Genomic DNA, 10000 nt, shown 5'->3' on the forward strand with positions numbered 1-10000 from the left:
AATGCCGCCCCTCGGCCGGCACGACCCTCCGAATTCGTCCCCTCGCGTCTCCCCGCCGCGGGACTTTGTCAGAAAATCATTCGGGCAAGGTTTCGATTCGGCGGCCCGAGCACCGGTAGTCAGCCCGTATATGCTGCCCCTCGGTCGGCTTGGGCCTGCGGATACGTCCCGCTGACTGACTTCCGCCATTGGGAATTCGTCCGAAAATCCATACGGGCGACCTTGGGAAGCGTGCGGAAATACCGCCGCGCGGCCCGGGTTAACGAAGTGGGGAGGCCCGTAACGCCCGTCGACCACTCCTAAGTGGTCGAGAAAAACGCCTCCCCGTAAATCTCCGGAAACCCCGCCAATGCCCCCGTACAGAAATTGCATGTGTCAAAGGGGCGGCCGTATCTGACCCCGGCTGCCGAGCCTCTGGAACTCCTGCCCGGCTACGACCCTCAAATCCGACCCGCATCCAGACTTCCGGAGCGGACTCAGTTAACGAATTGCCACCGGGCAACTGGTTAACCGGCAGTTCTCGGACGGCTCGTTAGCCGTGCCGACCGACCCCCCCGGCCGTGCGGTGGAGCAAGACAACAGTCCCCGGGCGGGCAATCGAGTTCCCGACCGGGCCCTGGCAGATCGTTAACCGGCCCGACCGGGACAAGTCGTTAACCAACTTCGGCGTGACAAATGGTTAACCGGCCCGGCCGGGACAAGTCGTTAACCAACTTCGGCGTGACAAATGGTTAACCGGCCCGGCCGGGACAAGTCGTTAACCGACGTCGGCGTGACAAATGGTTAACCGGCCGGGCCGGGACAAGTCGTTAACCAGACCCGAGCCGGCACTTCGGTAACCGACCGGGTCCGGTGCTGTCATGCAGAACAGGACAGAGACTTAGGCAGCGGCCCGGCGCGGACAGTTCTTCCGTTCGCCGGCTCGGTGACAATTGGTTAACCGACCGGGCTCAGGCAAATCGTTAACCGACGTCGGCGAGACAAATGGTTAACCGGCTCGGCCGGGACAAGTCGTTAACCAACTTCGGCGTGACAAATGGTTAACCGGCCCGGCCGGGACAAGTCGTTAACCAGACCCCAGCAGGCACTGCGGTAACCGACCGGGTCCGGTGCTGACATGCAGAACAGGACAAAGACTTGGGCAGCGGCCCGGCGCGGACAGTTCTTCCGTTCGCCGGCTCGGTGACAATTGGTTAACCGACCGGGCTCAGGCAAATCGTTAACCGACGTCGGCGAGACAAATGGTTAACCGGCTCGGCCGGGACAAGTCGTTAACCAACTTCGGCGTGACAAATGGTTAACCGGCCCGACCGGGACAAGTCGTTAACCAGACCCCAGCCGGCACTTCGGTAACCGACCGGGTCCGGTGCTGTCATGCAGAACAGGACAGAGACTTAGGCAGCGGCCCGGCGCGGACAGTTCTTCCGTTCGCCGGCTCGGTGACAATTGGTTAACCGACCGGGCTCAGGCAAATCGTTAACCGACGTCGGCGAGACAAATGGTTAACCGGCTCGGCCGGGACAAGTCGTTAACCAACTTCGGCGTGACAAATGGTTAACCGGCCCGGCCGGGACAAGTCGTTAACCAGACCCCAGCAGGCACTGCGGTAACCGACCGGGTCCGGTGCTGACATGCAGAACAGGACAAAGACTTGGGCAGCGGCCCGGCGCGGACAGTTCTTCCGTTCGCCGGCTCGGTGACAATTGGTTAACCGACCGGGCTCAGGCAAATCGTTAACCGACTTCGGCGAGACAAATGGTTAACCGGCCCGGCCGGGACAAGTCGTTAACCAGACCCGAGCCGGCACTGCGGTGACCGACCGGGACCGGTGCTGACATGCAGAAAAGGACAAAGACTTAGGCAGCGGCCCGGCGCGGACAGTTCTTCCGTTCGCGCCGGCTCGTGACAATTGGTTAACCGGCCCGGCTGGGACAAATCGTTAACCGACGTCGGCGAGACAAATGGTTAACCGGCTCGGCCGGGACAAGTCGTTAACCAACTTCGGCGTGACAAATGGTTAACCGGCCCGGCCGGGACAAGTCGTTAACCAGACCCGAGCCGGCACTGCGGTGACCGACCGGGACCGGTGCTGACATGCAGAACAGGACAAAGACTTGGGCAGCGGCCCGGCGCGGACAGTTCTTCCGTTCGCCGGCTCGGTGACAATTGGTTAACCGACCGGGCTCAGGCAAATCGTTAACCGACGTCGGCGAGACAAATGGTTAACCGGCCCGGCCGGGACAAGTCGTTAACCAGACCCGAGCCGGCACTGCGGTGACCGACCGGGACCGGTGCTGACATGCAGAACAGGACAAAGACTTGGGCAGCGGCCCGGCGCGGACAGTTCTTCCGTTCGCGCCGGCTCGTGACAATTGGTTAACCGGCCCGGCTGGGACAAATCGTTAACCGACGTCGGCGAGACAAATGGTTAACCGGCTCGGCCGGGACAAGTCGTTAACCAACTTCGGCGTGACAAATGGTTAACCGGCCCGGCCGGGACAAGTCGTTAACCAGACCCCAGCAGGCACTGCGGTAACCGACCGGGTCCGGTGCTGACATGCAGAACAGGACAAAGACTTGGGCAGCGGCCCGGCGCGGACAGTTCTTCCGTTCGCCGGCTCGGTGACAATTGGTTAACCGACCGGGCTCAGGCAAATCGTTAACCGACGTCGGCGAGACAAATGGTTAACCGGCTCGGCCGGGACAAGTCGTTAACCAACTTCGGCGTGACAAATGGTTAACCGGCCCGACCGGGACAAGTCGTTAACCAGACCCCAGCCGGCACTTCGGTAACCGACCGGGTCCGGTGCTGTCATGCAGAACAGGACAGAGACTTAGGCAGCGGCCCGGCGCGGACAGTTCTTCCGTTCGCCGGCTCGGTGACAATTGGTTAACCGACCGGGCTCAGGCAAATCGTTAACCGACGTCGGCGAGACAAATGGTTAACCGGCTCGGCCGGGACAAGTCGTTAACCAACTTCGGCGTGACAAATGGTTAACCGGCCCGGCCGGGACAAGTCGTTAACCAGACCCCAGCAGGCACTGCGGTAACCGACCGGGTCCGGTGCTGACATGCAGAACAGGACAAAGACTTGGGCAGCGGCCCGGCGCGGACAGTTCTTCCGTTCGCCGGCTCGGTGACAATTGGTTAACCGACCGGGCTCAGGCAAATCGTTAACCGACTTCGGCGAGACAAATGGTTAACCGGCCCGGCCGGGACAAGTCGTTAACCAGACCCGAGCCGGCACTGCGGTGACCGACCGGGACCGGTGCTGACATGCAGAAAAGGACAAAGACTTAGGCAGCGGCCCGGCGCGGACAGTTCTTCCGTTCGCGCCGGCTCGTGACAATTGGTTAACCGGCCCGGCTGGGACAAATCGTTAACCGACGTCGGCGAGACAAATGGTTAACCGGCTCGGCCGGGACAAGTCGTTAACCAACTTCGGCGTGACAAATGGTTAACCGGCCCGGCCGGGACAAGTCGTTAACCAGACCCGAGCCGGCACTGCGGTGACCGACCGGGACCGGTGCTGACATGCAGAACAGGACAAAGACTTGGGCAGCGGCCCGGCGCGGACAGTTCTTCCGTTCGCCGGCTCGGTGACAATTGGTTAACCGACCGGGCTCAGGCAAATCGTTAACCGACGTCGGCGAGACAAATGGTTAACCGGCCCGGCCGGGACAAGTCGTTAACCAGACCCGAGCCGGCACTGCGGTGACCGACCGGGACCGGTGCTGACATGCAGAACAGGACAAAGACTTGGGCAGCGGCCCGGCGCGGACAGTTCTTCCGTTCGCGCCGGCTCGTGACAATTGGTTAACCGGCCCGGCTGGGACAAATCGTTAACCGACGTCGGCGAGACAAATGGTTAACCGGCTCGGCCGGGACAAGTCGTTAACCAACTTCGGCGTGACAAATGGTTAACCGGCCCGGCCGGGACAAGTCGTTAACCAGACCCCAGCAGGCACTGCGGTAACCGACCGGGTCCGGTGCTGACATGCAGAACAGGACAAAGACTTGGGCAGCGGCCCGGCGCGGACAGTTCTTCCGTTCGCCGGCTCGGTGACAATTGGTTAACCGACCGGGCTCAGGCAAATCGTTAACCGACGTCGGCGAGACAAATGGTTAACCGGCTCGGCCGGGACAAGTCGTTAACCAACTTCGGCGTGACAAATGGTTAACCGGCCCGACCGGGACAAGTCGTTAACCAGACCCCAGCCGGCACTTCGGTAACCGACCGGGTCCGGTGCTGTCATGCAGAACAGGACAGAGACTTAGGCAGCGGCCCGGCGCGGACAGTTCTTCCGTTCGCCGGCTCGGTGACAATTGGTTAACCGACCGGGCTCAGGCAAATCGTTAACCGACGTCGGCGAGACAAATGGTTAACCGGCTCGGCCGGGACAAGTCGTTAACCAACTTCGGCGTGACAAATGGTTAACCGGCCCGGCCGGGACAAGTCGTTAACCAGACCCCAGCAGGCACTGCGGTAACCGACCGGGTCCGGTGCTGACATGCAGAACAGGACAAAGACTTGGGCAGCGGCCCGGCGCGGACAGTTCTTCCGTTCGCCGGCTCGGTGACAATTGGTTAACCGACCGGGCTCAGGCAAATCGTTAACCGACTTCGGCGAGACAAATGGTTAACCGGCCCGGCCGGGACAAGTCGTTAACCAGACCCGAGCCGGCACTGCGGTGACCGACCGGGACCGGTGCTGACATGCAGAAAAGGACAAAGACTTAGGCAGCGGCCCGGCGCGGACAGTTCTTCCGTTCGCGCCGGCTCGTGACAATTGGTTAACCGGCCCGGCTGGGACAAATCGTTAACCGACGTCGGCGAGACAAATGGTTAACCGGCTCGGCCGGGACAAGTCGTTAACCAACTTCGGCGTGACAAATGGTTAACCGGCCCGGCCGGGACAAGTCGTTAACCAGACCACAGCCGGCACTGCGGTAACCGACCGGGTCCGGTGCTGACATGCAGAACAGGACAGAGACTTAGGCAGCGGCCCGGCGCGGACAGTTCTTCCGTTCGCCGGCTCGTGACAATTGGTTAACCGACCGGGCTCAGGCAAATCGTTAACCGACTTCGGCGAGACAAATGGTTAACCGGCCCGGCCGGGACAAGTCGTTAACCAGACCCGAGCCGGCACTGCGGTGACCGACCGGGACCGGTGCTGACATGCAGAACAGGACAAAGACTTGGGCAGCGGCCCGGCGCGGACAGTTCTTCCGTTCGCCGGCTCGGTGACAATTGGTTAACCGACCGGGCTCAGGCAAATCGTTAACCGACGTCGGCGAGACAAATGGTTAACCGGCCCGGCCGGGACAAGTCGTTAACCAGACCCGAGCCGGCACTGCGGTGACCGACCGGGACCGGTGCTGACATGCAGAACAGGACAAAGACTTGGGCAGCGGCCCGGCGCGGACAGTTCTTCCGTTCGCGCCGGCTCGTGACAATTGGTTAACCGGCCCGGCTGGGACAAATCGTTAACCGACGTCGGCGAGACAAATGGTTAACCGGCTCGGCCGGGACAAGTCGTTAACCAACTTCGGCGTGACAAATGGTTAACCGGCCCGGCCGGGACAAGTCGTTAACCAGACCCCAGCAGGCACTGCGGTAACCGACCGGGTCCGGTGCTGACATGCAGAACAGGACAAAGACTTGGGCAGCGGCCCGGCGCGGACAGTTCTTCCGTTCGCCGGCTCGGTGACAATTGGTTAACCGACCGGGCTCAGGCAAATCCTTAACCGACGTCGGCGAGACAAATGGTTAACCGGCTCGGCCGGGACAAGTCGTTAACCAACTTCGGCGTGACAAATGGTTAACCGGCCCGGCCGGGACAAGTCGTTAACCAGACCCCAGCCGGCACTGCGGTAACCGACCGGGTCCGGTGCTGACATGCAGAACAGGACAGAGACTTAGGCAGCGGCCCGGCGCGGACAGTTCTTCCGTTCGCCGGCTCGTGACAATTGGTTAACCGACCGGGCTCAGGCAAATCGTTAACCGACTTCGGCGAGACAAATGGTTAACCGGCCCGGCCGGGACAAGTCGTTAACCAGACCCGAGCCGGCACTGCGGTGACCGACCGGGACCGGTGCTGACATGCAGAACAGGACAAAGACTTAGGCAGCGGCCCGGCGCGGACAGTTCTTCCGTTCGCGCCGGCTCGTGACAATTGGTTAACCGGCCCGGCTGGGACAAATCGTTAACCGACGTCGGCGAGACAAATGGTTAACCGGCCCGGCCGGGACAAGTCGTTAACCAGACCCGAGCCGGCACTGCGGTAACCGACCGGGTCCGGTGCTGACGGGCAGAACAGGACAAAGACTTAGGCAGCAGCCCGGCGCGAACAGTTCTTCCGTTCCCCGGCTCGTGACGATTGGTTAACCGACCTCCGGTCCACCCTCCGAAAGTGCCGCCCCTCGGTCCGAACGTCGCTCCCAACACGTCCCCCGGCTGCTCCCCGCCGCGGGACCTTGTAGGTTTTGAATTCGGCGGAAGCCGTAGTTTTGGCCGAGCGCCATAACACGAGCCCTAGCCCCAGCCCAAGCCCTAACCCATATCCTAGCCCTAGCCCTAACCCTAACCCTAACCCCAGCCGTAACCCTAACCCAGGCCCTAACCCTAACGATAACCCTAACCCCCGCCCTAACCCTAAACCTAACCCCAGCCCTAACCCTGAACCTAACCCTAACCCTAGACCTAACCCCAGCCCTAACCCTAGCCCTGGCCCTAACCCTAACCCTAAACCTGGCCCGAACCCAATCCCCGGGCGGGCAATCGGTTTGCCCGACCGGGCCCTGGCAAATCGTTAACCAACGTCGGCGAGACAAATCGTTAACCAACGCCGGCGAGACAAATCGTTAACCAGCCCGGCCGGGACAAGTCGTTAACCAACCCTAATGCGGCGGGACTTGGAATAATTCCGACGTCTGCCGAGGACTGCGATGGGCGGTGCGACCTCCTGTAGTCTCGACGGAGGAGCCGCCCCTCGGCCGGCACGGCCCTCCGAAGACGTCCCCTCGCGGCCACCCGCCGAGGTATGACGCGTGCGGACCTGCCAGGAGCACAACCCAAACCTTAAAACTAACCCTGGCCATAGCACGAGCCCTAGCCCCAGCCCAAGCCCCAACCCATATCCTAGGCCTAGCCCTGACCCTAGCCCCAACCCTAGCCCTAACCCCAGCCCTAACCCTAAGGCTAACCCCCGCCCTAACCCGAGCCCTAGCCCCAACCCGAACGCTAAACCTAACCCTAACCCCAACCCCAACCCTAGCCCTAACCCCAGCCCTAACCCTAAAGCTAACCCCCGCCCTCACCCGAGCCCTAGCCCCAACCCGAACGCTAACCCTAACCCTAACCCCAACCCCAACCCTAACCCTAACCCTAACCCTAGCCCCAGCCCAAGCCCCAACCCATATCCTAGCCCTAGCCCTGACCCTAGCCCGAACCCTAACCCTAACCCTAACCCCAGCCCTAACCCTAAAGCTAACCCCAACCCTAACCCTAACCCTAGCCCCAACCCTAACGCTCACCCTAACCCCAGCCCTAACCCTAATCCTAACCCCAGCTCTAAGCCTAAGCCCCGCCCTAACCCGAGCCCTAACCCCAACCACAACCCTAACCCTAACCCTAACCCTGGCAAATCGTTAACCAACGTCGGCGAGACAAGTCGTTAACCAACGTCGGCGAGACAAGTCGTTAACCAGCCCGGCCGGGACAAGTCGTTAACCAACGTCGGCGAGACAAGTCGTTAACCAACGTCGGCGAGACAAGTCGTTAACCAGCCCGGCCGGGACAAGTCGTTAACCAGCCCGGCCGGGACAAGTCGTTAACCAACCCTAATGCGGCGGGACTTGGAATAATTTCGACGTCTGCCGAGGACTGCGATGGGCGGTGCGATCTCCTGTAGTCCCGACGGAGGAGCCGCCCCTCGGCCGGCACGGCCCTCCGAAGACGTCCCCTCGCGGCCACCCGCCGAGGTATGACGCGTGCGGACCTGCCAGGAGCACAACCCAAACCTTAAAACTAACCCTGGCTATAGCACGAGCCCTAGCCCCAGCCCAAGCCCCAACCCATATCCTAGGCCTAGCCCTGACCCTAGACCCAACCCTAGCCCTAACCCCAGCCCTAACCCTAAAGCTAACCCCCGCCCTAACCCGAGCCCTAGCCCCAACCCGAACGCTAACCCTAACCCTAACACCAACCCCAACCCTAGCCCTAACCCCAGCCCTAACCCTAAAGCTAACCCCCGCCCTCACCCGAGCCCTAGCCCCAACCCGAACGCTAACCCTAACCCTAACCCCAACCCCAACCCTAACCCTAACCCTAACCCTAGCCCCAGCCCAAGCCCCAACCCATATCCTAGCCCTAGCCCTGACCCTAGCCCCAACCCTAACGCTAACCCTAACCCCAGCCCTAACCCTAACGCTAACCCTAATCCTAACCCCAGCTCTAAGCCTAACCCCCGCCCTAACCCGAGCCCTAACCCCAACCCCGACCCTAACCCTAACCCTGACCCTAACCCTAACCCTAACCCTAACCCTAACCCTAACCCTAACCCTAGCCCGAACCCAATCCCCGGGCGGGCAATCGGGTTGCCCGACCGGGCCCTGGCAAATCGTTAACCAACGTCGGCGAGACAAGTCGTTAACCAGCCCGGCCGGGACAAGTCGTTAACCAGCCCGGCCGGGACAAGTCGTTAACCAACCCTAATGCGGCGGGACTTGGAATAATTTCGACGTCTGCCGAGGACTGCGATGGGCGGTGCGATCTCCTGTAGTCCCGACGGAGGAGCCGCCCCTCGGCCGGCACGGCCCTCCGAAGACGTCCCCTCGCGGCCACCCGCCGAGGTATGACGCGTGCGGACCTGCCAGGAGCACAACCCAAACCTTAAAACTAACCCTGGCTATAGCACGAGCCCTAGCCCCAGCCCAAGCCCCAACCCATATCCTAGGCCTAGCCCTGACCCTAGACCCAACCCTAGCCCTAACCCCAGCCCTAACCCTAAAGCTAACCCCCGCCCTAACCCGAGCCCTAGCCCCAACCCGAACGCTAACCCTAACCCTAACACCAACCCCAACCCTAGCCCTAACCCCAGCCCTAACCCTAAAGCTAACCCCCGCCCTCACCCGAGCCCTAGCCCCAACCCGAACGCTAACCCTAACCCTAACCCCAACCCCAACCCTAACCCTAACCCTAACCCTAGCCCCAGCCCAAGCCCCAACCCATATCCTAGCCCTAGCCCTGACCCTAGCCCCAACCCTAACGCTAACCCTAACCCCAGCCCTAACCCTAACGCTAACCCTAATCCTAACCCCAGCTCTAAGCCTAACCCCCGCCCTAACCCGAGCCCTAACCCCAACCCCGACCCTAACCCTAACCCTGACCCTAACCCTAACCCTAACCCTAACCCTAACCCTAACCCTAACCCTAGCCCGAACCCAATCCCCGGGCGGGCAATCGGGTTGCCCGACCGGGCCCTGGCAAATCGTTAACCAACGTCGGCGAGACAAGTCGTTAACCAGCCCGGCCGGGACAAGTCGTTAACCAGCCCGGCCGGGACAAGTCGTTAACCAACCCTAATGCGGCGGGACTTGGAATAATTTCGACGTCTGCCGAGGACTGCGATGGGCGGTGCGACCTCCTGTAGTCCCGACGGAGGAGCCGCCCCTCGGCCGGCACGACCCTCGGAAGACGTCCCCTCGCGGCAAGCCAGCCGAGGTATGACGCGTGCGGACCTGCCAGGAGCACAACCCAAACCTTAAAACTAACCCTGGCCATAGCACGAGCCCTAGCCCCAGCCCAAGCCCCAACCCATATCCTAGCCCTAGCCCTGACCCTAGCCCCAACCCTAACCCTAACCCCAACCCTAACCCTAACCCCAGCCCTAACCCTAAAGCTAACCCCAACCCTAACCCTAACCCTAGCCCCAACCCTGACCCTAACCCTAACCCTAGCCCCAACCCTAACCCTAACCCTAACCCTAACCCTAACCCTA

The sequence above is a fragment of the Hypanus sabinus genome, unplaced genomic scaffold (genome assembly GCF_030144855.1).
Source record: "Hypanus sabinus isolate sHypSab1 unplaced genomic scaffold, sHypSab1.hap1 scaffold_649, whole genome shotgun sequence".
Lineage (NCBI taxonomy): Eukaryota > Metazoa > Chordata > Chondrichthyes > Myliobatiformes > Dasyatidae > Hypanus > Hypanus sabinus.